Here is a 27985-nt window from a genome sequence, read left to right as displayed (position 1 = left end):
TGCTTCATAGGTGTGTAGTAGGTGAATGGGCCTGAAGGCTGTACATGGCTAGCCCAAGGAGTACCCTGGCATCATGCCACATGAAAATAGTCCCTAGTGTGGCTCAGGAGTATAGTCACAGGAGTGGTCTATAGGGGTGGGTATTGTATTCCCTATCCACTCATCCAGATTTCTGTTGTGGGTGGCCAGTGATGTGCACTGCTATACATGTATGTGATTTATATTCCATAACATGGACAATGTCTGCGTTATGCATATGTCCCACATGCATGTTCTATTGATATCTTCAGAAGTAGCAATCCTGACCTCATTTGTGAGACCTGGCTATGTAACTGTGGTAATGATTGCACCTACATAGACAGTATGATATGGGTATTCATTGGAGTTATTGGTGTCTGTCCATACAGGGCATGTGTATAAGGCATGGTATTCCCTTTATGGGGTATGTTTGTAGACTCTACAGTTGTTGCAGGTGTCCAGTGAGGAATATGGTAAAAGGGCCACTGTACACATTGAGCTACTGTGGGGATGGAACAGGGTTCCATGTCCTTTTACTTACTGCATAACACACACTCCGTCAGGAGATGTAAAATATCAAAGTACTTTCTGATGTCACTGGCACTGTTGTGGTCGATAGGCATGTAGTCCACTGCAATCACACCATGGGTAGTATCTGTGAGGCAGTTTGCAGGAGAACTACTGATATAATGGTTGCTGCCTAGCCAAGCTTGTTTGTGTATGATCCATGGGTGGAGAGTGGTCTCTGAGTATTATAAGGGTTGCCTATATTGTTCATTAATCCATACTGTCACATAGTCATTGCACATGGCACTAGATGTGCATGTGAAGCATAAATGGTGTACAATTTGGTGTGTGTGCACAGACATCTGCAAATAACAGATATCTATAGTCCACTGTGTTGTCAGACATGAGCTTCATTTCTATAAATGTGGGAGCATGCCCAGTATGACCTTCTATATTGAGTGTGTGAATCCATTCCAGGTAGGGTTGTACTCCAATCCAGGGTTTGGTGTTCTACACCTACAGCTAGCAACCTGTTTCTGCAGGATATCTGTGGACAGGTTGACAATATGGAGTCACAATGGGTGAAAGATAGGGAGATACTGTAAGTATTGATGTCTGTGCTGCTTGTGTTACATGGTTGGTGTTAGCAGAGATATTTCGACATATGTACTGTTTTACACTGTGATGTATTAAGTCATCAACTACTGACAGATATTATTTGCTCACAGTTATTTACCAGGAAAATACAAGATGAATGAAGCTGAGTCCAGTATTGTGGGCTGCAGCCTACACATTCTTGCACACTCCTGCCATTCTGGAGGGGTAGCTACAGACACTTGCTGATGGGTCTGTGTAACTGGTCCCACACCTTGGCAGCACGGTGACTGAGGATCCCCTTCTTGTACATATATCGACTTAACAGAATGGCCATATCCTACTGAGGCCATACCTCCCAGCTGTACAGATTCACCCAGGTTACCCAGAGGCAGGGCTGATATATCTGGTCAGTTCCCCTTCACATTTTGGTTTATGAGCAGGTTTGTAGCAACCCATTAATGGGTTTGCAGGCAGGGGTAGTATGGGCACACAGCAGAGTTTCAGACTTCACACACTCCATGACGTCCATGCTTCTACATCCCCCTCTGTTATTCTATCGTCTTCCTAACATTATGCGAGTGATATCTGAGAAGTATCCCTATAGTTGGTCCTTCATCCCAGTGGTATTTATGGATTAGTCCACACTTCTTGCAGTAGGACATGGGGGGCACGCTACTGGAATTTGTCAGCATGGCCTTGCATTTGTGTTCTGTTGACTGTGTTAGGTTGTTAGTTAGGACCCCATGAGATACCATACACTGGCACTATGGGTGAGGCACAGGCGTTTGTCATAGGACTGTAGACCATTTGGTAGTGATGCAGGCCATCTGTAGCAGGCCGGTGCATTCTGTCACTTATACATTCCCAGGCTGTGAGCTAGTGGATTCCCCTGGAGTGACAGGGTAAGTGGTGAGGTGTTACTGGTAATACTTCCTGTCCATATTGATCCATTGGTCTGGATGCAGACAAGGTGCTGCTTACAGCTAGGGACACAACTGCATCGGAACCTCTTCAGCATGCTGCATTCTATGGGTATTCCCATACAGAAGTGGGGTCATACTCTACTCATTCCCAACAGCAAGGATATGACCTGTGACAAATATGTGGCTGATGGTGGGGTAAGATGAGTGCATGTGTGATATGGAAGCTACTTGCAGCTGACTCACTGATATACCTGGGACATTCCCCTTATGCTGGCTTGTATGTGGACAAAGGCAATCTCTCATTACTTTATAACTGTGCCTGTTGTGGTCTGCCAGTGATTGGCCAGACTATACCAGTATTCCATACTTCACGGACAACTAATGTGCTGCTAACCTATATGTACAATTCCAAAGTTGTGTGCAGTTGACAGTTACATTATACTCACTCTGTCTAGGGTACTTCCACCTGTGTATTGTGTGTATGTATGGGCCCACATTCATGGCATGCCCATCTTTCAGACGGTGACATACACTGACATCTGGACAGTGAGTATGGACAACTGCTGACATGGGTAGCACTGAGAAGCATTGTGGTTGGCACTGCAGTTATCGGAACATGACCCTGTTGACCACAGTACTGCCTGTAGGCCATTGACACACAACCCTCCATGCCTACATGCTGACTACTTCCAGACAATATTGAACACATAACTTAACACACAGATCCCTGCATAATGTACACATGCAACAATCTATCCTGTAGATTGGGCCAGCTCGGGCAATCTGTGCTCCCCTGATATTACTCCTCACACTTACATGTTACTGCATTTCTACATAGGATTGTTGGGGGGCACACCTGATGACGTTAAACATTTGCTATGACTGTACTGGTATTTCAGGTACTCTTTGGCTTCCATTTCATATTGTATTCTGACCTATCATGCAGACTGGAAGCATATCAGTAGAGTACAAATCTTAGGTTTTATTGACCTACATTTTAGTTTCAGACTTCTTACCCTTCAGAACTAACATACAACTGCCAGATCTGTTGAAGTCTGTGTGATTCTGGAAGAGGGCTGTTCACCATTGCCATCAATTGGGGGCCTTAGCCCAGCCTTTCTTTATGGTCATCTACACCTGTCCTGCTGGCTCAGGCTGGGGGTGGGTATGTGAGACTTACTGACATGCATGTGTGTGTCCTATGGACACCCACAGTTATTTGGGCCACCACATGTATTGCAGTGAGATTTGTCACCTTGTCTAGTACTGCCTAGTATGTTGACACCAGTATTTGTTATGGATTTCACGCTGCCCATATAGGTGTCCGCTATCTGCTGCCATCCCATTCGGCCACCCAATTCCCTTGCATGCTTGCGTCCATACCATAGATACAACTATCAGAACCTACTACTCCATTCAGTAATTCATAGGAAGAGTGACTTACCTTGTGGCTGGGCCAGTATTGAGAACGGTGCTGGAGGGCTGACTATATCGGATGCACATAGTACACTCCCTATACATGGTAAAGCATAGGTAGTGTCATGTTTGGTATCCTTTTTAATGTATGTGCAAGTCAGAGAGATGTGTCATTCCCTGGGTCCCTACCGTGTCAGTGTATGTGCTATGAGTTGCCTCTTTGCCAAGGCCTGGGCATACTGGGCATGCCTCCTTCTGCCTACAGGGGTCGACTCAGGTAGTTCCTCCTCCAAGTCACTCTGTGCCTGTGATGGCCTTAGCAATGGTGGGGGGCTGTGTGGCTTTTCCCCGATGCTGTTCCTGATGCAGCTGTTTCTGCAGGATCATACTGTGTAGCATGGCACTTTCTATGAACATTTGTGTACATGTAGCTGGAGAGTACTGCAAGGTTCCACCAGATATGGCAAGGCAGTAGAACCGTGACCTGAGCATCCCAAACACATGCTCTATAATGATTCTGGTTTGTGCGTGTGCCTCATTATGGAGTTCTTGTTCAGGTGCGTGTGCATTTCTGAGGGGTGTCATCAGCCGAGGCTCCAGTGCGTAGCCAGCATCCCCCAGTACATGGCCATATGTCATGTCTCCACAGGCAAATGACTGGTACAACTGTGTCATATGCCAGATGTGGGAGTCATGATAGCTTCCAGGGATGCTAGCACACAGATTCATGATAATACCCTGGGCATCACACATGACCTGGCAGTTAATGGAGGGGAAGCCCTTGCGGTTTATGTAGGCCCTACCCCACTTACTGGGTGGTGCTTTGATGTGTATGTGCATGCAGTCTATAGCACCCACTACCTCAGGGTATTCTGCTATTTGGTGGAAGAGGTGCATATTGGTCAGCGCCTCACAGGTGTTGAGGAAATATATGTGCTCACTGGCATGTGCTCGCATAGCTTCCAGGAACTGGTGGAGTACTTGGATGATGATGATGCCTGTGAGATCCCCATGTTATCCCCAGTTGCCCTTTGGAAGGTACCTATGGCTAGTATTCTTAAGCCTACATACCTTGGTATCCACTGGGATGGGTTCCCCTCTGTTGGTTCTGTGTGTGAGGCAGGGCCAGCACAGCTCAACAATTTGCTGTACAATGTCCCTGTTCACCCTATAGTGCTCCATTATCTCCAGCTCATGTAGCCCCTGGTAGGTTACCCTGGGTTTGTACACTGTTCTTCTTCTCCTCACTGTGGGATGGTCATCAGCATTCACATCCTCACCGCCCTCAGCCTCTTGCACATATTGATGTAAGAGAGCAACAGGAGCCCCTAACATTTTGTTAGTTTTGTCAGGTAAAATTATCCTGTCTGTGTACACCGGTGGTGTAGAGTTTGTGGGAAAAAACAAAAGGTGTTTGCATAGTTTATAGTAGTGTGCTGGGCTTCTGCCTATGTAATTGGCTGATTCTGATACATTTCATCTGCCAGCTATGCTAGTTCTCCTTGATTCCCTTCTTACTGCTGTTTTCCCTTCCCATTGCCTACCTGTTTAGGCCCTGATGTGCAGTGCTCAGATGTGAACAGTGCTGCTATTTCCTGTTTTATTTTTTGTTTAAAATGTGGTGCACAGTGCACACACCTGTTTAGGCAATGTAAACACTGCTAGGCAGCCTCAGACACACCCCCTTCCTTAGCTGTGCTTAACTAAGGGCAAACACAGGCCACAGAGCTCCAATAAGCTTGCTGCATGCATGACACTCCCCCTTATGAGGTCATCTCCCTCTTATACTCATACCATGGTGTTGCTGCACCTACACGGTTGGGTGCAAGCTAACACTGAGAGGAGATCTGTGATTCAGTATCAATCCCCTCATTTGCATAAAACAGAATGCTAATTCATAGTTACCACACTCACACTGAGCCTTCTCCCTTAGCAACCACTATTCCCTGGTATTGTTGTCTTATACATACCGTTGACTATCATGGAAAAATGCTGATTTGGGTTTAAAAGCTCATTTCCAACTTTTTTTCTTATTTTTGGGCCAATCTCATTTCCACACCACTGCCCTACACTTAAACGTCTGAAATTGGCCAAAAAAATTAAAAGTTTATTTTTTATAATTTCACAACTATTTTTCATGCCAATGGCCATATATTTGGCCATTGGCATGCCTACTACATTGAATACATGCTTTCTTATGGTTTTCACTAGCAAATGGGGTAATTAGCATATAGCAGTGGTGTCTGTGCAGGAATAGTGTAGGAGCGCTCGTGCACTTCCCGGGAGCTCGTTCCTGGATTGCTCATCGGCCATATTGCGTGCAGCAGCTCTTGCACTATTTCTGCACTCCATGCAGAGCTTGCTGAATCTGGGGGACTGTCTTTTACATAGAAATGCAACCTCATGACTTCTTAATTGCATTACTTATTCTCCAAATAATAATGCTCTCTATTGCATGTCTTCATCCAAACATGTATGAATTATTGTAATTCTTTGCACTGTAGAGCTTTTTAGGACAGCTATACTTTTATGTCAGGCAAGCATTATCATTAATATTAAAAAGTGTAAAAGGAAAGAAAAAAAGTTAATACATTACTGTTAAAGTGAGAGACTTCATTTTAGCCCACACTTTGATCAGGATGCCCCTTTGCGGTCAGGTAGGAGACGCTATTGGGAAAGTCTTGTTCAGTTCATCCACTCCACAGGTGAAACTTTTACCAAATGAAAGAGAGTCACATTTTTATACCCTAGCCATTTACCAGGGTTTTTGGTAACTTAATCTTTGGGGATCAACAAAGACTTTTCTGAACAAACCAGAGATGTTGGTCACCTATCCCAGAATGTTTAGTCAAGTCTGCCAACCACTATGACTCTGCAATTTTACTCGAGAAAAATATGTAATAAACAAGTACCTTATTAGACTTTTAGAAATGTGAAAGAATGCAAAAAACAGCTGTCTTATTAAACTGCTAGAAATATAAATGAATGTAATAAACAAGGGCATTTTAGTCACACACACTAATAAACAGGTGTCTTATCAAACTTTTAAAAATGTAAAAGAATTTAATAAACAAATGTCTTTTAGTTACAGAGACTAGATGATAAACAAGTTTTAAAAGAGTCCTGTTTTATAGAAAAATAAAGAATAACTAAATTAACCCTTTTACGCAGTTCTCTATACTGAGGCAGAAGTCAGTCTTTTATTTACTTAAGGTAAAAGACTTTTGTATCACATTTGTATCACATTTGGTCCTTTGACTTTTGATTCATGTATATGAGAACGATAATACATTTGTAGTTTTTCAATGTATCTGATAAGCTAAATAATTTTAGAATATTAATAGAATTAAAATCATTATAATTATCATAACGGGATGAATTATCCAATTTAATAATTTTGTTTCTGAATTTGACCATCTAGTAAATATGTCCCACCAACTGTGTGCTGTATCAGATTTAATTTTTTTGTTAAATGGATTGGTTTATTACTCACAACTATACTATACATTTATGATGCAATATGCTATGATTTACAATTGACAGATGTTTCTGTAACTGTTGTGACATGTTAATTACCCCACACATGGAATCTAATGATTGCTATATTAGGTTTAATAATTATTTTTAGATTCCATTGGTAAGATATGCTGACATGATCAATGGATGCAAACAGCATAAGTACTATTATACCATGTTAAATGAGTAATATTTGTTAAGCATCCAACAAAAGGAGTCCTTGTAGTGAAATAGAAGGGCTGATTTGTTACTAAACATACAAATTGTGGAGCAATTTCTACAAACATTTCAGAAGTAGGCAGTACTATAGTTCATTTACATGTTGACAGAGTACTGCAGAAAACATGGTTAATATACAGGGGAATGTTGTCTACAGATTAATCTATTTATAGTGTCACTGCAGTGTTTCAATTTGTGATTCTTGTTTTTAGAGTCTATGTAATTTTTTTTTTTCTATTTGTAGCATCCAGTGCTGGAAGGAATGAATTGGTGGTCCAAACACTAAGGGAAAAATCAATAACTTACACATACTTTTTTGGGTTAGTAACACTGAAATGCATTATTTGCCCTGTACAATAAGTACTAGTGCATTTTATCTGGATACAATTTTATTTAATTTTCACCTGGGATCCATTTATCAAATAATTTTTGCCAAACATACTCATTTTTAACTAAAAGTTTTGTTTGGACATAGTTTTTTTGTTTTGCTTTTGTACATATAAAGATTGTAGTGAGCACCTTGTCCAATTTACAAATTCTGTTATATTAATATTACATTTTAAATTAACAAACAATGAATCATTGAATTGCTTTAAAAAATTTTTTATATAACTAATCACTTGTTTTTGTACATGCTATATTGTGGGAATCCACTGGGCATGCAGATGTATAATTTGTGAGATATCTTGACTTGTAACCTTTAATTTATTAGCCAATTTTTCAATGTCAATTGAATTTAACATTTTTATTTTAGTACCTATGCCACCCAACAACGTATCATACCAGGCTATTTTTTTTTCTGCATTTTATAATATTTGAAAAAGTAATATTAAAATATAATACAGTGTTTTGATATGTTTGTCCCAACTTTTTACATGTTTAAGGGATTCTTATTATTTGGTCAAAATGTGCTTTAGGGTTACTATTTAATACAGTTATTTGTGAACCCTGTGGTGTCGATTTCTGACTTGAGTTGTATTCATACAAAACAATATGGTGATATTTTGCATATTAATTGTTTTTTTATAATTATCAGTTTTGTTTTGAGAAGGGTGATAATTGTCTTTATATGTTTGATCATATTTACAATTGCAGCATTTTATATCCATTTCATTTTTAATTGCTACCATGACTTGTTCTTTATCTGGTAACTGAAAATATAAATGTTCTCTCCTCACTCTCCAAATGGTAAAGCTTCCTTCAAAAGTTAAATTAGCAACAGAACATTCTTTTGTAGCAGGACAGGTAAAAGTTTCTTGTGTTCTATTCAGCATACTGTTAACCCATCCTCACTGAATCATCCTGGTGTTTTGATGGATGATTCTTATAGTGGGGGGGTCATAGATTCGACCAAACAACCTCCACACAGTGCACTTATGACACTGACAATGAATATCATGCTTTTTTTTTAAGAATCTGAAAATCAGAATAAAATAGCATAATTATTTTTTTAAATAACATTTGCCTCACAGCAAAAGGTTCTCCAGTTCGATCCTCAGCTGGGGTGTCTTCTGTGTGGAGTCTGCATGTCCACCCTGTGGTCATGTGGGTTTCCTCCAGGTACTCTGGTTTCCTCCCACATCCCAAAGACATACTGTAGGTGGATTGTACACTCTACATTGGCCCTAGGTGTGTGTGCGTGCATGTGTGTGCCTTCTGTGGAAGGTTGGACACCGGGCTGGCAACTCAACATTGTAAAACTCCACTGCCAATCATGAGCGGACAGGTGGTCCACTGTGGCGACCCCTAACCGGAAAAAGTCGAAAGAAGAAGATTTTTTTAAAATAACATTTACTTGCAGGCACATAGTCCCATTTTTTTGTCCTGGTTTTATCACTAAGGTAGTATTATCCTTTCCAGTTGCAATAATGTCAGCCTCCTCAGGCTACTTATCTGGTGACTGAATCCAGATTTTTGCCCCATTGTTAAGGTCTGTAGATTCAAACCCTTTATTTCCTCGCACAGTTAAAGTAATAGGAGTTGTACATTTTCTTACAGTTTCCATATATATTGGCATAATAATCACCTGAGTAATTCTATCTCCCCTTTGTATTAACATATCAGAATTATCACTATTTAGCAGTACTGATTTAATTTTACCTTGGTAATCAGCATCAATTACAACTCCCATTATAAAGCTAATGAGGAATGAGGAGAAATCCATCCAAAATGTTTGGAGGTATCTGAGCCCCTATTTCAGTTTCAATTGAGTGTCTCTAGGTTTTAACCTGTACTTGTGCAATGTATGTAAATCTAAGCCTATTGCTTTTGGGGTAGCACTAAAGGGACCTAATGCACCTTTTTATTTCTCAGTAAACAACAGTGTTGGTAGCTACTTAAGGTTTGATTTGTAATGACAGTGTTATCACCTTTGTTAACAGAGTCTTATTTTTTGTAATTGGTCTATTGTTTAAAATTTGCAAAGCTGTATTCAAATTATCCCTTCAATTCTGCAGGGTACCATTTTCTAATTTCTTTAATTTTTTTTAAATAATCCATTCATTCATTCTATTAATCCTGCAGCTTTTGGGTAATATGGTATATGAAACACCCATTCAATATTATGCTGCTTACTGTAGTCCTGCACCATTTTTCCTTTAAAATGTTAACCATTATTAGTTTGTATTTTCAAAGGAACACCATAGTACAGAATAATCAAATCAATTGTTTTTGTAGTATTTACTTGAGTAGCTCTCTTACATGGATAAGTGAGCAGATACCATGAATAAGTGTCTATTACTGTACACATACTGGCATCTTTTCATCCTTTACTAAAAGGCAATGGTCCTATGTAATCAAGCTGCCAGATTTGTCCAGGTAACTTGCCCCTACCTAAATGTCCTTGTACAATATGTGGTATTGGTCTATGTTGTATGTGCTGGCATATAGGGCATTGTGATATAACAGTTTTAATCACATCCATAGAAATCAAAAATCCCCTCGTTTGTGCCTACCTGTAAGTGGCTTTTTCTCCCAAATGTCCACATTTCTGATGAGCCCATTTCACCATGCCAAATTGTTCTGTCACATTTTTGTCATTTTTGTTTTCAACATCTGCCTCAGAAATTTTAGTATGTTCATCTATAACAGACTTAAACGTTTGTTTTAAAGAATCGGTTAAACGATGGGCATCTACATGATATACAGTAACAGCACTTTTAGATAACATTTTGCATATTGCTGCCACAATTCTTTTCCCCACGCTTCCTTTGAATGTATATTTCAATTATGTTTTTGCCATGTAGGTAACCAAGTAGGTAACCCATTTGCCACTGACCAGGAATCAGTATAAATGTTACATGTTTCTGGTGTCTCTTGCCTCAAAGACTAAAAAACTGCATAAAGCTCAGCATACTAACTACTCTTACCATTACCTGTAGTAGTCAATAATGTCTTAGTAGCAATATTATAAGATACAGCTTTTCAGCACCTCTAATTTTCCACATATTTATCTGATCCATCTGTAAACCAAGCATGTTGTCCCTGCTCTAATGATAGCTGAGCAAAAGGCTGTCCGCATTTAACAGGAGATTTAATTTCTGGAGTTGTTTCAAATAGTGATTGTGATTGTAATTTATCAGGCACAGATACTTGAGCTATCTTTTTATGTAGCATAGCCACCCCTCCTATACCTACCTTATCTTGATCCTGAATGTACCATTTTTGTTTTATTATACTAGCTTCCTGTGCATGTCCTATCTGTTGCATCTTAGGTGAACTCATGCATAATAGGAATTTCAGGTCTTAAAAGTGCAGTATGTCAGGCAGACATTAACATTAATATTAAAAAGAATAAAAGGGAAAGAAAAAAGTTAATACATCACCGATAAAGTAAGAGACTTCATCCTAGCCCACACTTCAACAGGAAGCCCCATTGCGGTCAGGTAGGTAAATCTATTGGGAAAGTCCTAGACAGTGCATCGACTTTACAGGTGAGGCTTCTACCAACTTGCAGAAAGTCCCAGTTTTTATACCCTAGCTGTTTATTAGTTTTCCTGGGAACTTAACCTTTAGGGATCAACAAAGACTTCCAAGAACAGACCAGAGATGTTGGCCACCCATCCCAGAATGTTTAGTCAAGCCAGCCAACCCCTATGACTCTGCAATTTCACTTGAGAAAAATATGTAACAAACAAGTACCTTATCAGACTTCTAGAAATGTGAACAAATGTAATAGACAGGTGTCTTATCAAATGGCTGGAAATATAAAATAAGTTAATTAACAAGTGTCTTTTAGTTCCATAGACTAATAAACAGGCATCTTATCAAACTTCTAGAAATATAAAAGAATATAATAAACAAGTGTCTTTTAGTCATATAGACTAGATGATTAACAAGTTTTAAAATAGTTCTATTTTATAGAAAAATAAAGAATTACAAAATGTACCCTTTCTCTCAGTTCTCTATACAGAGGCAGAAGTCAATCTTTCATTCACTCAAGGGAAAAGCCTTTTGTATCACATTCTTATCAGAGTGTGTTATTTCCATAGTGCCTAAGATGCCATACATATTATTCAGTCACATGTTTCACATGATTGTACCATTGTTGGTGCTCTTTGACACAGTTTTTAATGATTCTAAAATTTCAGTGTGATATAGCTCATTATTCCAAATGTTTGCATATTATTCACATGGCTTTTATGGCTAAGGTTAGCAATATAATTCAGAGTGCATGTTGTATGTCATGGTAGTGTCTTGTCATCCACACATCCTATTCCTCATGATACCATCTATTTCCAAACAACTTTGTGCAACATATACACATTGACCAACAATGAACAATAAGTATACATCGCTGTGCCAAATACATGTTCTCATCTTTGCACATCTGTTTATCATCTGTATGATATCTGTGACATGCATATATGACTAGCAGTATTGGGGGTAGAGGTTCATTACTCATTTGTACTGCATACTGATATGGTAGTGTCTTTACATGTAACACAGTTTTTTTATAATGCTTGTATTACTTGCCTGTTACAGAGTTCAGAAGATGAGGGAGCCCTCTTATCCAGAGATAACTTTGGAAGGGGGCATGCTCTACCCTTGCCAAATGAATCCCAGTATGATGAAAAAGGATTCAACAATATTGATGATAGGCTAAACCATCAGACACTGTTATTCCAGTGGCACAGCAAACATGACATGCACAACCTGCAGACAGTATGAGGGACAAGCTTCAGGAAGTTGTAACCAATGTATTTTGTACCAGGGTGCAGGCCTTATTGGGGAATTTCTTCTAGAATATGGTCCAGGCCATGTGTGACTCCTTCCAGGAAACTGCAGCAGAGCTCAACTGTGAGATCTGACCCAGCTGGGGATGCCTCTGGAGAGTAAATATAGTCCTAGTGTTCCTTTCGTATAATGTAGCCAGCATGAATTTGCCATAGTTGGCCAGTATTATTATCATGACACATATTTGTGCACATTACTCCATGTAGCAGCTATGCCTTCCCTGTTGTTTACTTATATTATGCCACAGGCTGCTCCTCCTGTGGTATCCACTGACATGTCATCACTTACTGTACATGCTGAATGTCTGTTGCTGCCTGTGATGCGGCAAACCCTTCTTCTGTGCAGCACATTTTACAGTGTAGCTCATACATACCAATAATAATTGCCTGCTGAAACATACCTTATCTTGCACAGTCAGAACATATGACCTTTCCTTTTGCAGACTCATAAGTTGCATTTCTCTTCACTGGGAGTCTGCCAGACATTATTGTTTCTTTCCACTGATACCTGGAGGTGTATGGTAATACCACATTTTTATGTATCTTGTTATTATACACATTTGTGCACCCCATGGTCATAGATGACCACATCCAACTCCTGCCTGTGTTCACATTCCTATCATATTGACAGAGGATGTGCAGCTGTGGAGTTGTGCTGTTGTTCGAGTATGACATGCATGTGCCTTTCCTCAAAGTGTTCTGCATGCTCCCTGCGGATGTCCATTTTATTTAGTACTACGATAACTGCATATGCATCTGCGTTATCAGTGCTTCACTTGGCTTTTTACTTCTGTTACCTGTATTGAGTATGTTTGTGGACTGTCATGCACATCACAACGTAAGGGCACTTGTCAAGTATTTTATGTATTGCAAAAAGACATGCACTCTGTATGTGCAACTGCTGTGTCACTGTATTTATAAATCTTTCCCTCATATGTATAGCATCACAAGTGTGTGGGGTGTCCTTTCCCATGATTTTCAATGACATAGTTTGCAAGTATTCCGTTAAACTGACGTGTGTTATGGTACATATACATTTCAGACTCCATATGTCTGTGTCTCCACTGGCCATTGCTGAGTTGTAGTACTACAAAATTTGCATGTACTGTCATATGCATAGGTTGTCTGTGTAAGATAATGTTGACACTCTTCCAAATAGTTGTGTAAATGTTGCATGTGTTACACTGTAAATGTTAGTTGAGTGCAACTTATGCATGTTTGCATTTAATAACCACACAACACTGTCAGTTTGCTCAATGATACATTATTTCTGCATGAAGTATTCACATGTATTACATATTTGCAACATATCCTCCTATAGATATAGTCTACTATGTTTGCTGTACATGGGTACACATAGACACTGTGATAGGACATATTTTTCTGCACATGCATTCCTACATTTCTCTTCCCACAGCTATGCATGATATTTTTGTCTATGTTTTGCATTTGGCATGTCTGGTTTCCAGGATTTGCATGGGAGTACACATGGATATCCCATACTACTACTACAATTTCTGATTTGTACATGCATCTGTTTAAATGGCAAGGTTTGTTTTCCTGTATATGACTGTGTTTTTTGTCTACTTTGCACACACATATATTTTACTTGTAGTTACATATGCATTTGAACTTAACAACACTACTTATTTCCTGTAAGCATGTTTCACAATGACAATGTATATGAGAGGTCTGTGCATGACCAGTGTAATTCCCACACAGACATCTTTGCCCATATGATATACATATGCATGCCATATGTCGATTCTGGTGTGAGGTGTGGTTGTATAGCTTTGCAATAGTGCAATGACCAGTCTGCAACAGTGCTGTGTTATAGGGACTATTTCCATGTCCATATGTAGCTGACACTTGTGTACACCACACAGGTATAATGTAGATCCAGGTCTTAATTCCCCATATCTATTTCTAGCACTGAGATCAGATGATCTCATATAGCTTCACTGTAAATAGTCCTGATTTTCTGGTGCTATGCATGAGTTATTTTTTGATGGTGTTTTACAGTGCATGGCCAGTGTGTACTCACATCACCATACACACACACACACACACACACACACACACACACACACACACAATACACATATGGGTTCGTATTACCTGACTGAATGTTTAGGTTAGCAAATACCTAAAGGTCAAACTAGTAATAGCGAAAGCAAAAACTTGTGAACAGCCGATTTAATGCAGGAAAATAATTCCCTTGGCTGTTATGCAGATTTTGCCCCTTTCCCTACTGTAGAGCGATCTCAGAGTTGGTATATTTAGTTGGGGGTGTGTGGAGGGGAAGCCCCCCACTTTATTTTGGTTTAAGCATTTTTTTTCTTTGCGGCCGAGGGAATTCATTCCCTATGTTAAATCGGCCGTTCGCTGTTTTAATTTTTCAATATTACCAGTTCGATGTTTAGATATTCGCTAACCTAAACATTTGATCGGGTAATATAGATGCTGCCCAGATACATACCAGTGTGTAAGCTGTAGAAGCTCAAGTAATTGTAGCATATCAGGAATGAACATGTTGTACAGGCTACATGCATGACAGTTATACTAAGATGTCACCTCTGTCATTTCAGTAGCATGTTTGTGACACTTATTGTGCCTAGGCTGTGACAACATTAATATGCTGTAGGAACATTCTGCTGTTCACTTGACAAGACAACAAGATTTGTCCTATAACCTTCATGACTGGTAACTGGTTTACTGTATAGATGTTTGCTTCATTGCTGTATGGTTATTGGTTCTGTCTTGACCTCTGTTTCTGTGAGCATACATTTGTGTGGCTCTCTGTAATGTGTAGATTACTATGACATCTGTGAGTATTTCAAGAGCTGTCATTTGAGGATATGTTTACAGATATACATGTGTCAGTGTTATGGTGTGTTGTCCTTCTTGTACATGTATTGCTGCCTGTCACATGAATACAAACATGTGTGATCTCTTTGTAAGGCAGAAACACAGTGGATAACATCATGGCAATGCTGTGATTTACAATGGTGCATAAGTTAATGCATTTTTGCATGGTGGTCTGTGCTTAGGCTGAATCCTTGCCATGTTTTGTTAGCTTCTCATGACCCATCCTATGCAGTCTGTATGTTTATTGCCTGTGTCCCACATCCTTCTCCTTTTGTATGGTATCACCCTGTGTCTGTTATGTGGTGCCCTTTCTGTTATATGCTTCTTACCCATCCATTTCTCCTCTTCAACTTTCCAGCAACTCACCCAATCCTTCTTTTCTTAAAAATAAATAAATAAATAAAACATTAAAAAAGGGACTTTTCCCATCAAAAAATTCCCATGACCTTCTAATCTTCCCTCTGCCTTCCTTTCCCTACGTCCACCATGTGTGCTTCTCTTTTTTACCTCTTTACCTACAGCCCACTCCTTGGGGAAGGGGGTGTTATGTGTGTTACCCCCAATTCCCACTGCCAAATCCATTTTTTAGATAAATGCTAGGATGCTGGTGATAAGGCATTCCCCTCCCCATTGTTAATGACCAGCAGTATCAATCAAAATCCCCAAAGTTATAATGATGCCACTTTAACAATGAACAGCAGATGTCTATCAGGCTACACATTCCTGTGAAAATCATAGCTGACATTAAACTGAAATTGATGTGCACATCTACAATCTAACAGACATGAAATAATACCCCATCAACATATGATGTCAGCATATGTGAATAAAGGTATATCAGCATGCAATGCAAGTGTCATTAAAATCACAATCTCAGATGAAATGGCTAAAAAGTATTATGAAGGACAGTTATAATTAATAGGTTTGCTGCTAACAGGTGGCTCTGCATGCACACAACACCTTCCCTGTGTCCTATTATGTATACTCATGGATGTTTTCAGAACATGTGAGGGACACTGCATCCGTCACACAATGTGAGCAGCTTACTCAAGGCCATGCTATGGCATGCATAGTACATCTTACCAGTGGAAATCATGACATCACCTAAGCAGTTGTTTATCAACCACCATTATGCATGACAAGCCAATGCAAAGTCAGTACACTTACATATCCTGACATTTGAAGTGAAGCATGCCATGACACTGTATCATGCAACAGTTATGAGTGTATTTTGCAAAACATTCATTGGAAAATAACAACATAATATTAGTACTGAGACCTGCACTGTTTAATACTGATGTATATCTTAGTAAGTTGTCCAACTGACTGTCTGACAGAATATCCATGTTTCTTCTCTTGCATGTATGCCTGAACATTTATGCTGGTGTGTGAATGTCAAAGGTATGCCAATGTATTTTATGTGGGAGGACATAAACCATTTAATAAGTAACATGAACAGCTACTAATTAACATATTGTTATAATGAAGATAGAGTGAAATGGCAATTACTTGGGAAATATAAAAGCCATAAGCCAAACAACTGAGTCAGGCAATAAGGTCATTGGCTGAACCCACATCAGTTTAAGGAATACAGCCAGCACACTAGTAATAATGTTTGATCCTTAACTCAGTGACAGCCTGTGACACATGAAAATCTGATATATATGAGAATAAAGGTATATCAGCATATGGTATTGTCTCTACAAATTTATGCATGCCCTATATACATTTATTGAATTAACAACCCTGCAGAATGCAAACAACATGATTCTGCTTGCTGATTATGTAACAGAGATTTAAAAATGTTGATAAGGAGTGCCTAGGTGCACAAGTATTTCTAAACACAGGATAGAAGCATGTTTTAACTAAACCTTCAAAAGTGTTATAGGCAGATGCAATACCCATGCTGAACTGAATGGCATGTCAAACAGTCCAGATATAACTGTGTGAACACGGAGCCAGCGAACACACATTTAGTATGTAAACAGACAGGCTATGCACAACACATAAGTTACTAAAAATGATAGCCACACATCCAAGTACACCGCCACATGTTTTATAAAGCACAGGCAAAGATCTATTAACTTGCATGTGAAACATCTGCATCTATAGGACTGTGATGGTTACAAATAAATGACTATCATTTAGGTTGTGGCCTGCACAAAACCTGTTTTCAGCAAACATAGCTTCCTGATAAATGATATGTAAACATAGTTTTAGATAAATCATACTTGTAAACAAAGGTATTGTATGAGTATTGCCCTTACCTTAATGATGCATGATGGGTATTCTTGCATTATTAGTATACATGATAATGTTGAAAATACAAGCCAGTAACAATGATCAGAGATATTGTATTTACAAAACAGACAAAGTAATCAACATACATCTCTCCCTGCACTGCACCTCCAGCCTGTGCATCTGCTTGATACATAGGACATGATTGCAAGTCCATTCCTCATCACCTGCAAAAAGAAAATAGCATCAATGAGTGATGTAGTTCTACAATAACAGTGATAAACCTTGCTCAGATCAGATTTTCTAAATTTTAACTTGCCGAACATCACAGAATTTCCACTCACATTTTGGAATTTTCATTTTGGAACAGAACTGAAAATAGACTGAAAAATTAGAGATTCAAAGCTGCAACTCAAAGCTGCGTCCACACTGTAAACCTAACAACTACCTGCCTAGATAATCCCACTTGCCTGAAACTGTATGGATGGAATGCAGTGAAAAGAACTGGAGGTCTGAATGTGCAGGGAGGATGTACTAATAGGGATCACGGCTCATGCTTTACAAAATGTACAATGTGCTGGGCATATAAGAAAATAAGTTGCAAATATGAATTCATGTTAGCACAGAGGTCATAACAGAAAACCACAACTGTAAACTTTAATTCCTCACAGAGTGGAACGCTGTTATGTAACACATAGCTGGTGTTAACAGACCACTACAATCTACTGTACATCATGGGCACATTCATTTATTTTATGCAGGGGGACATAAACCATGTACAGATATTTATTAGCAAAGTAAAAAATTATATATCAAAATTATCTGTGAAAATCAGGGTATCTCTCTGTTCTACAGTCCAAATGTATATCTGACCATCTCACTCCATCCAAACAAAAGGATGAGAAGATTGTTGAAGTAAAATTAATAAAAAAATGACATATATACACATGAAATTCAGTTTGCAAATGTTAATATATTTCACAAAACATTTTGGCAGAAATATACCAGTCTGTTCCAAACTTTACACATAACATTGTAGTAAAAGAGGTGTTGTTGGTAGAACATTATGAATTATGGAGATATTTATAGATAGCCAATGAATAATCAAGGTATTCATAAGCATACTCAGAATAGCCATTAATATCAATAAGCAGGTACGTAGAGCAGCATTTGTGACAATGTTTGAAAGGCACAATGATCAGGATATATTGAGTGCTCTTCCCTATGTGGATTTGAATTCACACCTAGCCAAGATATATGCATGCTGCTCTGTTTCTTTACAGGCTGATCTAATGGCTAGCACATTTTCCTTGTGAATAAATTAGGACTGCATGTGTGTATCTGTTTTTCTGTGTATAATGGATGACTATGAAAACATCTAGCACATAAACACTATAGGCCCTCATGATCCTCAAAACTGCTAGATATTATCAAACTTTACAATGTAGAAGATATATGTAGAAGTTGGGCATGCATTTCTCGTATGTTAAACAAATGGGACTTTAATAAGAATGTTAACTTTACTAAGAAGAATGGAATAACATAGTTATGCACTAGTATTCACATATGCACAGGTAGACTACGTGATACTCTCAAAGTATTACAGATATCTAAGAATGCGTAGTCATCAGTGGCCTAGGCACTATAGGCGCCAGTGTTACAAAACCATACTGAATGTGAAAAATTATGTTGTTATATGTTGGAAAATAAATACATCTGTAATGTTCAATATTATGTACATGATACACATTATTAAAGAAATAAACCCCATGAGGATAGAATCCATACTTATAGAGAGAGCAATCATCTTGTCCTCTTAAGTATCCAGATTTGCTAATTGTCAGAACAGCTACATAATGGTTTTAAAAGTCAAGTATTTGATATATCTGAGACACAGCTATATCTCTGAATTCCTTAGTAATATCCAAGTATACATGCTGTAAGCATCCACCACCTGTTGCTACACCTTGGTGACCCTCTGACGAATTTCCTCTGTGTCCCTAAAATGCAGGTCATCATAATGGTTGTGAATCTGCACTTCACTCTGGTATATTCACGTATGTCATCGATGATGCCTCATAATCTGGCTCCAAATGTCAGTTATCGCATAGTTCCATGTTCTGGCTCTCATGTGATGCTCCACTCCATTGTAGATGGCCAATATCTGGGTGAACTCCTCCTTGGTCTAATTAAGTGCCTGGTCAAATCAAAGCCTCCTGATGTAGACATCTCAATAATTTTTATAATGCCTATGATACACTGTTCAGAAAATTGTTCACTGAGGTCCCATTCAGTTCACTGGCAGCAATGGTCTGATCTGTAAATGTATCAAAATTAATATTTAAAAGTGACACTTATGTCATGTTATCAGATCATTGGAAGATAATAGGCATGTACTCCACATGGTCCCATTTAATGATACCTGTTAGGTACTTGTGCAGAGCACCTTTTCCTTATATTGAGCTATTGTCTAATGCAATGAATTTCAAGAACTCACGTGAACATGCACAAATGGATTCCAAAACCTTACATTTTAATGAGTCATTCACTCCAGTGGAGCTCAGGAAGTTTGCACTAGAACTTCCAATGGGCAGAGCCTAGGCCTTTTGACAGAATCAAATCACATTTCAAACAAATGTCCATATATCTGGAACCATAGAGGTTATGAGAGAAGTATAAATGGCAAACCATTCAGCACAAACTATTTTTATAGTGTTAGTGTTCTTTAGGTTCTAGGTCTTGAACTGAATTTTAAAAGCCACAGTAAACAACATAACTATTATATTACTGTGTTTACTGGGGCTTATAAAAGTCAGTTGAAGACCTAGAACAATATATCAGCAACCATTCAAATTGCACACATACTGGCAGCAGAATTTTATTCATCTAGCTGAGAGCTTTCATATGAGGCAAAGGAGTTCTGTCTGTGTTACTTGGTTGTTGAGATATTTAGACAAAATGTGAAAATTATATGTATATAAATTAATATCATAAAAACGACAGTTAATATCTCTTTACCTGCACTAGACAGAGGTCAAATATCAATGCAGCAGAGTTTGCATTTGTGTAAGCTTTAACATGAAATCTTTTAAAACCTTGTACATAGCATGTTTTTGGAATTATTGATACAAATATGAACAAGCAATATTTGACACCTAGAGTCATCAGTAGGGTAGGAGTTAACTGCAGATGCATGTGGAGGCATCATGTGGATGTAATGAGTTAATTATTTGTGGTGTGTATGGATCTTGAGGCTTTCCAACACTTTCCATAAGTTGATCAATTGATGATTTTCAGATACTCTATGCTATTGTGGTACCATTCACTGCTCAGTAATGATTGTGTTGATATGAGCTCATCATGAATTAACATTTCATATGACTGATTGTTTTACACAGATTTCCTGTTTAGGCTACAATTGCATTACAGCTACAGCCATCACACATTTCTGTTATACACGTATGTTACATGTAGTATACTAATGTGAAATGTACACAGAGTGCATGGCTCCTGTTGCACAATGCTGTTGTGTTTGGATTTTTCCTACTATGATATCCATACTGTGATCATTACCTCAGGATCCTTTCATGCCAGGGTTGTTTACTGTCATGTTGATATTCCCCTCACATTGTAAACTACAGGTACATCTACTGGGGGCACAAGCTATGCAGATGCCCCTACAGACAAAGCACATATGGTTTCCAGCATGATCATAGGCTGTATCAATGTGTAGCGGACCTACATTGTATGAAAGCAATTTTGATGTTTTTCTACACAGGGACATTTGTCCAATGGGTGCACCATATATCACATGAGAATCAGCAGACCCTAATACTGTACCTGCTTTCTCTATTCTTTCTCACTACAGAATCCGCATTATGACACACAAACTCACCACATCGGGGGTTGTCACTGTATGTTGCATCTCTTTCATAAGTCACTGCTGTTATTGCTGTTGTTGTCCTCCATTAATATAGTGTACATCTTCCCTTTAACAGGACTGTCACCATCAGCATCTCATCCACAGTTGGTATCTGTATGTATTATCTACTGTATGCTTTAACATTGTTGGAATGGTCCATGCTGGCAAGGATGTGATTAAGAAGGTTGTGTTTATGACTTTGTTTCCCTATAACAATTGCATTTCATCCCTCTCTGCTGTCTTCAAAGGAGGGCATGTCAGGTGTGTGTTTTGCTTGTATTCTTCACATATGTCATTTATGTTGCATATGTAACATAATTGTCAACTCCCTGTTACATAGATTCCCTGGCCCATATAGAGACAATACTTCTTGGTAAATTTCCACACATGGGAGGAGCAGACTGGATTACAGTGCGAACCGTCAGCATGGGCACCTTAGACTGCTTTAGAGTAACACTGACAGTTGATCCACTTTGGAGTCAGTCTCTCCCTGTGGTGATGATGATTACTGTGCAGACCACTGGCAATGTCATCTGTCTGTTGTTATGAAGTCTGATGCCATGGGAGTCTGACATTTTTACTTACTATAGGTGACTCCATGCAGCACATCAGAGTTTATCCATACTTTAAATTGATATATGTTGCTTATGGTATTGACAACAGATCTTCATTATATCATGAGTTGGTTTCCTGTGTGCACTTTTGGATAATGGTCCTATAGAAATGTGTTTCACAGATGTGTGTCCCTTGTCTGCCATTCACACATAAACCACTGTGAGTCTGAATGTATAACCGTGTCACTTGTGGCCTGTTCCATGTTGAGATAGATTTGTATATGTTCATACTGTTATATGTTTGAATTACGTTGTTATGTCTGATGCTCAGTGTGTAACTCTACTGGGTAATTGTTATTAGATGCAATCTGTGCTGCTGTGGTGGGGAAACAGCTGAACATCAATGTGTAATGTGTGTGCTTCTGTGTGTGTGGCTTGTCATGACTCAGAGGTGTGTATTAGATGCTCCTGTGTACATGGGCCTGGACTTGTGGTTGCAGCCTCTGTCACCCATGCTTTGTCTTCTGCCCCGTGTCCTCCTGCTCCTCTTTTGATAGCAATGGAATGTCATCTTCAGACATCTGGAGTTTTTGTGTAGTTCACCTACACCTGCAGTTGGAAGACCACCATGTACTGCTGTTAGCATGTTGTGTAACATGGCACAGACAGTTATCAACTGTGTTGCCTTTTCAGGTGTATTGCAGTGCACTCTCAGATGTTTCCAAACATCTGAACATAGATTTCAGTACACCAAACAAACACTCAATGATATTTTGTGTTGTTGTATGTGGTCTATTGTAATCTTCCTCTGCAGGGTTTGATGGTTCTCTGTAAGGGGTCATTAGCCATGGCTCAAGTGTATAATCATAATCACCTGTTGTGGGGAGCGAACACATATGTTGTCAGAATAGATAATGTTGAGGGGGATGTCCTTTGCTTACATTCTAGCTATGTTTCTGTACTTACCCAATAGTATTCACTCAGGTATTTCACCTTGCTGGAATCTAATCCTCATACTACTTTCCCTAAATATGGCAGTATAATTGGGCACTTCCAGGGTGTGTTGTCATGATGTTTGTTATGCTGCTGTCTGCTGGACACACATTGGTAGTTCAGAGATGGCCATCCCTTTCTGTTGATGTATCTGTCAGTTTCTGGATGCACAGGGGTCTTAGTAGGGATGTGGGTGCAGTCTATTGCACCAAGTACATGTATGAAGTTTGTGAGTTTATAGAACTAGTGCATTATAGTTCTCCACTCCATCAGGGTATATGGAAAGTGTATGCAGTCATCCACATTGTTGTATACTGCTGTCAGAAATTTTGACAGGATACAATTTGCAGCCATCTGTGACACTCCTACAGCATCCTCCATGTGTTTTTGGAATTTCCAAGATGCAAGTACACCAGGCTGAGACAAATTTTATTTCAAGAGGGGTGGGGTTACCTCACACTGTTTGCACAGACATGTGTGGGAAACACATGCTGCATACAGCCTGTACCAGCTATCTGTCTAGGCAGTACCTGACAATTATTTGTGGATCTGACAGTTGGTTTAGTTACAGCCTTACTCTCACACTAGCTTTCTAGGGTACACAGCCATAGCCTCCTCCATAGCTTGGAGCACCACAGCCTGTTGCAGTTCATTCACTGCAAGTAGCATTTTGTGGTCAGTATTATTATGGATTCTGTAGTAATCCATTGGAATAGCTGCCATTCCTTGCATTGCAGCATGCTATAATCCAAGTATTTCTGAAAAAGAGTTGGATTTGCAGTTTTCTGCATTTAAGTTGTATTGGGGGTGCACAGTATGCTTTGGAATATGTCGGACATGCTCAGAATCTGTAAATATCCTTCACTGAATAGTTAAATACTCAGATTGCTTGTGATATGCCTTCTGAAACTGCATCCACAGCTGTTGCATTGAAGTTGCACTGAAGTCTTCCTTCTGCCTGCTGTGCTGTCTGCAACTTTCTTTTGGTATTCGGCCCACAGTTTCTGTGAGTTTTAGTACCGATTCAGTGAAGAAAACATGACTGTGGTATATTCACTTTATTCTACTTTTACTTGAATACGTTTCATTGTCAGTTAACTTTTTATTCACTTTAACAAAATGTCTATGCTCTTGTGGCTTAGGTCTTGATTGAAAATAGTTCTTTTATAAATTCACCAATAGGGTCAACATATAAGTGAAATAAAAACAAACAAAAAAAAATAAGCAGCTGTCTCCCTTGCTTTTGGGAAGGGAATTTCTATGTGGATTTTCTTCTGTCTCATGGTATAATTAGCTTTGGAGTTTCATGCATTTTTGGGTCCCTTCTCATGTTTGATTTCAGGGGTGATTGTATCACATTTCCTTGTAGTCTAGTCATACTTCCTGATTTTTCAGGTGCAGGTATTGTGAAGTGAGAATATCCACCCATTCTTAATTGTATAAACAGTCTCAAAGCAAATGATGAGAAAGGGAGATCGCATTTGTCCAAAACATTTGAAATAATTAAGGACTATAGAGTTGAAGTCAAACATAACTATTAGGATTATGCCATCCAAATGAGTTGCTCAACTTTAGCTATAATAGATAAAAAACTATTTTAGCATCTTCAAAAAAATGTATTTTTGTTTTGAAGATGATTCTCTTGGGCATTTCTGTAGAAACAATTTATCATTATTCATAGTGCTGAAATAGCTCTAGGGATGCACAAGAAAGTGATTTCCTCATGCCAGTCCCAAGCCTTGATAAATGGGGAGGGTTATGTCAGGAAGGGCATCTGGTGTAAAACATTTGACAAATAACATAATGCTGGCAACAGTGAAGATTTCCATACCAGACTGGTTGAGGCCCAGGTTAACCATGATCGCTACCAGTACTGTTAGCCAATAGGGTGTTGGTGGAAATAAGGCTACTGTTGGGTGAAGGAGAAGGAGAAGAAGAAGGGGAAGGCATGCCCAAAGACAGGAAGAGAGGAGGAAGATTAGGAGTGTGGCAATGAGGTTAGGAACTTTGAATATTGGCAGTATGACTGCTACAGGGAGAGAGCTAGCTGATATGTTGGAAGGAAGGAAGGTTGATATATTGTGCATGCAAGAGACCAGATAGAATGGGAGTAAGGCCAGGTGTATCGGAAGTGGGTTCAAATTGTTCAATCATGGTGTGGATGGAAGGAGAAATGGGGTAGGAGCTATCCTAAAGGAACAGTTTGCCAGGAGTGATTTGGAGGTGAAAAGGGCATCAGACAGAGTGATGTTTATGAAGCTGGAAATTGATGGTGTGATGATGAAAGCTGTTAGTGCATATGCTTTGCAAGTTGGGTGTGTAATGGATGAGAAAGAAAATATTTGGAGTGAGTTGGATGAAGTGGTGGTGACTGTACCCAAGGGTGAGAGATTGATGATTGGAGCAGATTTCAATGGGCATGTTGGTGAAGGGAACAGAGGGGATGAGGAAGTGATGGGTAGGTATGGTGCTAAGGAGAGGAATGCAGAAGGTCAGACAGTAGTGGATTTTGTGAAAAGGTTGGATGTGGCCATGGTGAATACATATTTTAAGAAGAGGCAGGAGTATAGGAGGATGTACAAGAGTGGAGGAAGATGCACACAGGTGGATTATATCCTATGCAAGCAAGTCAGTTGGAAGGAGATTGGAGACTGTAAAGTGGTGACAGGGGAAAGCGTAGTTAGGCAGCATAGGATGGTGGTCTGTAGGATGATGTTGGTGATCAAGAAGAGGAGTAGGAGAATGAAGGGAGTGCTAAGGATCAAATGGTGGAAGTTATAAAAGGATGATTGTGAGGTGGAGTTCAGGGAAGATTTAAGATAGGCACTGGGTAGCAGTGAAGAGTTACCAAATAGCGGAGTTACTACAACAGAGCTGGTAAGGGAGGCAACTAGAAAGGTGCTTGGTGTGACATCTGGACACAGGAAGGAGGACAAGGAGACTTGGTGGTGGAATGAGGAAGTACAGGCGAGTATACAGAGAAAGAGGTTGGCAAAGAAGAAGTGGGATTGTCAGAGAGATGAAGAAAGTAGACAGGAGTATAAGGAGATGAGGTGTATGGTGAAGAGCGAGGTTGTGAAGGCTAAGGATAATGCATATGAAGAGTTGTATGAAAAGGCAGACACTAAGGAGGGAGAAAAGGACCTGTACAGACTGGCTAGACAGAGGGACTGAGCTAGGAAAGATGGGCAGCAGGTAAGGGTGATAAAGGATAGTGAGGGAAACGTACTCTCAAGCGAGGAGAGTGTGTTGAGTAGATGGAAAGAGTACTTTGAGGGGCTGATGAATGAAGAGAATAAGAGGGAGAGAAGGTTGGATGATGTGCGGATAGTGAATCAGGAAATGCAATGGCTTAGCAAGGAGGAAGTAAGGACAGCTATGAAGAGGATGAGGAATGGAAAGGCTGTTGGTCCAGAAAACATACCTGTGGAAGCATGGAGGTGTTTAGGAGAGATGGCAGTGAAGTTTTCAACCAGATTGTTTAATGAGATCTTGAAAAGTGAGAAGAAGTGCTTTGGTACCGATTTTTAAGAATAAGGGTGATGTGCAGAGCTGTAGTAACTACAGAGGGATAAAACAGATCAGACATGGCATGACGTTATGGGAAAGTGTAGTGGAAGCTAGGTTAAGAAGGGAGGTGATGATTAGTGATCAGCAGTATGGTTTCATGCCATGAAAGAGCACTACAGATGTGATGTTTGCTCTGAGGGTGTTGAAGAAGAAGTATAGAGAAGGTCAGAAGGAGTTGCCATTGTGTCCTTGTACACTTAGAGGATGCATATGTAAGGGTGCCTAGAGAGGAATTGTGGTAGGGTCTATATCAGTTTGGCACAATGCAATTGCAGCGAACACTGGATTGTCAACCCTCGTTCAATGAAAATCACTTAAGTGATTCACAGAATTTACTGAGGGCAAGTAAATACTTGCCCTACAGCACAACTTTGCACTTTTCTCCACTACAATGTGATCTAGGTATTGGTATATATAGTTTGTGGGGTGTGGGGTTGGTGTGACAGATCAAGATAGAGAGGGCAGGAAGAAATGGAAACAGATGATCTGCTGTGATGACCCATAACTGGAACAGCCAAAAGAAGTGAATATTCCTAGAGTTAAAATAATGTACAAAAAGGAAGGTGTTGGTTGTTGGAGGTATATATTTTTAATCAAAATAGATTTGCAACACATGGTTTATGATTGTAAAGCTATACAACTTTTTTAGGAAATAAAATGTTTTCCATAAGTATTGTGGTCTGATAAATTTATATTAACAAAACTGTGTTGCTTAATTCTTCAGCTCCTGGTTATGTACTCAAGTCACAATTCCCAATTCTCTGAAGGTTATTAACAATAATAGGAAAATGGCTACATAGAATTGGAAAAACAAGGTCATTCCTTCATTTGCAGAATTTAGTTGTACTGTTACTGTTGTGTGTTATAAAGAAATATCTACTATTAGGATGAAAACAAAATAACCACAGAATCTAATTACTGGATAAACTTGAGCTCATTAATAGAGAAATATTAATCTATACTGTATAATCAGTTTATGGTTACTTAATGAATTTTAGTATATATAGCAAAAACAGATGTAAACACTTGGTAAATATTTATTTATTTTATCGTGTTACTGTGTTTGCTCTCATATATAAAATTTCAGTAAAACTGTTTAAAAAAGTACTATCAGCCCATTGATCTCAATGCATAACAGAAAGAATTGTTTTTCACAGTTCCTAATTGTCCTTGTCTGAACAGACTATGTGCAATGCATCTAAGGCAAGAATTTAAGCTTGTGCATGTTCTCTGTTATACCCAAACCAGAATTTTTTGATTACCTCAGCCAATCCATGACCTTCACAAGGGGTACTCCTGTGGTGAGAGATACAGGTAAGCTCTCTTTAAAGAGGAAGAAGAGCCACATACATTTTGACATTACTTTGTGTATCCAGAACATCTGAAGAGCTCCTTATCTGACAGTTATTA

At 39.1% G+C, this 27985-nt stretch overlaps 1 protein-coding gene across 1 annotated transcript in view; it reads left to right on the top strand.

The window, feature by feature from the left end:
• Nucleotides 1-27985, top strand: part of LOC122801334 (extracellular calcium-sensing receptor-like) — a 369667-nt gene that overhangs the window by 84053 nt on the left and 257629 nt on the right. The window lies entirely within an intron of this gene.

Source organism: Protopterus annectens, chromosome 4.part1 (genome assembly GCF_019279795.1).
Source record: "Protopterus annectens isolate FY-2018-M chromosome 4.part1, PAN1.0, whole genome shotgun sequence".
Lineage (NCBI taxonomy): Eukaryota > Metazoa > Chordata > Ceratodontiformes > Protopteridae > Protopterus > Protopterus annectens.
The sequence above is the reverse complement of the archived record's forward strand: the minus strand, read 5'-3'. Positions and strand labels throughout refer to the sequence as shown.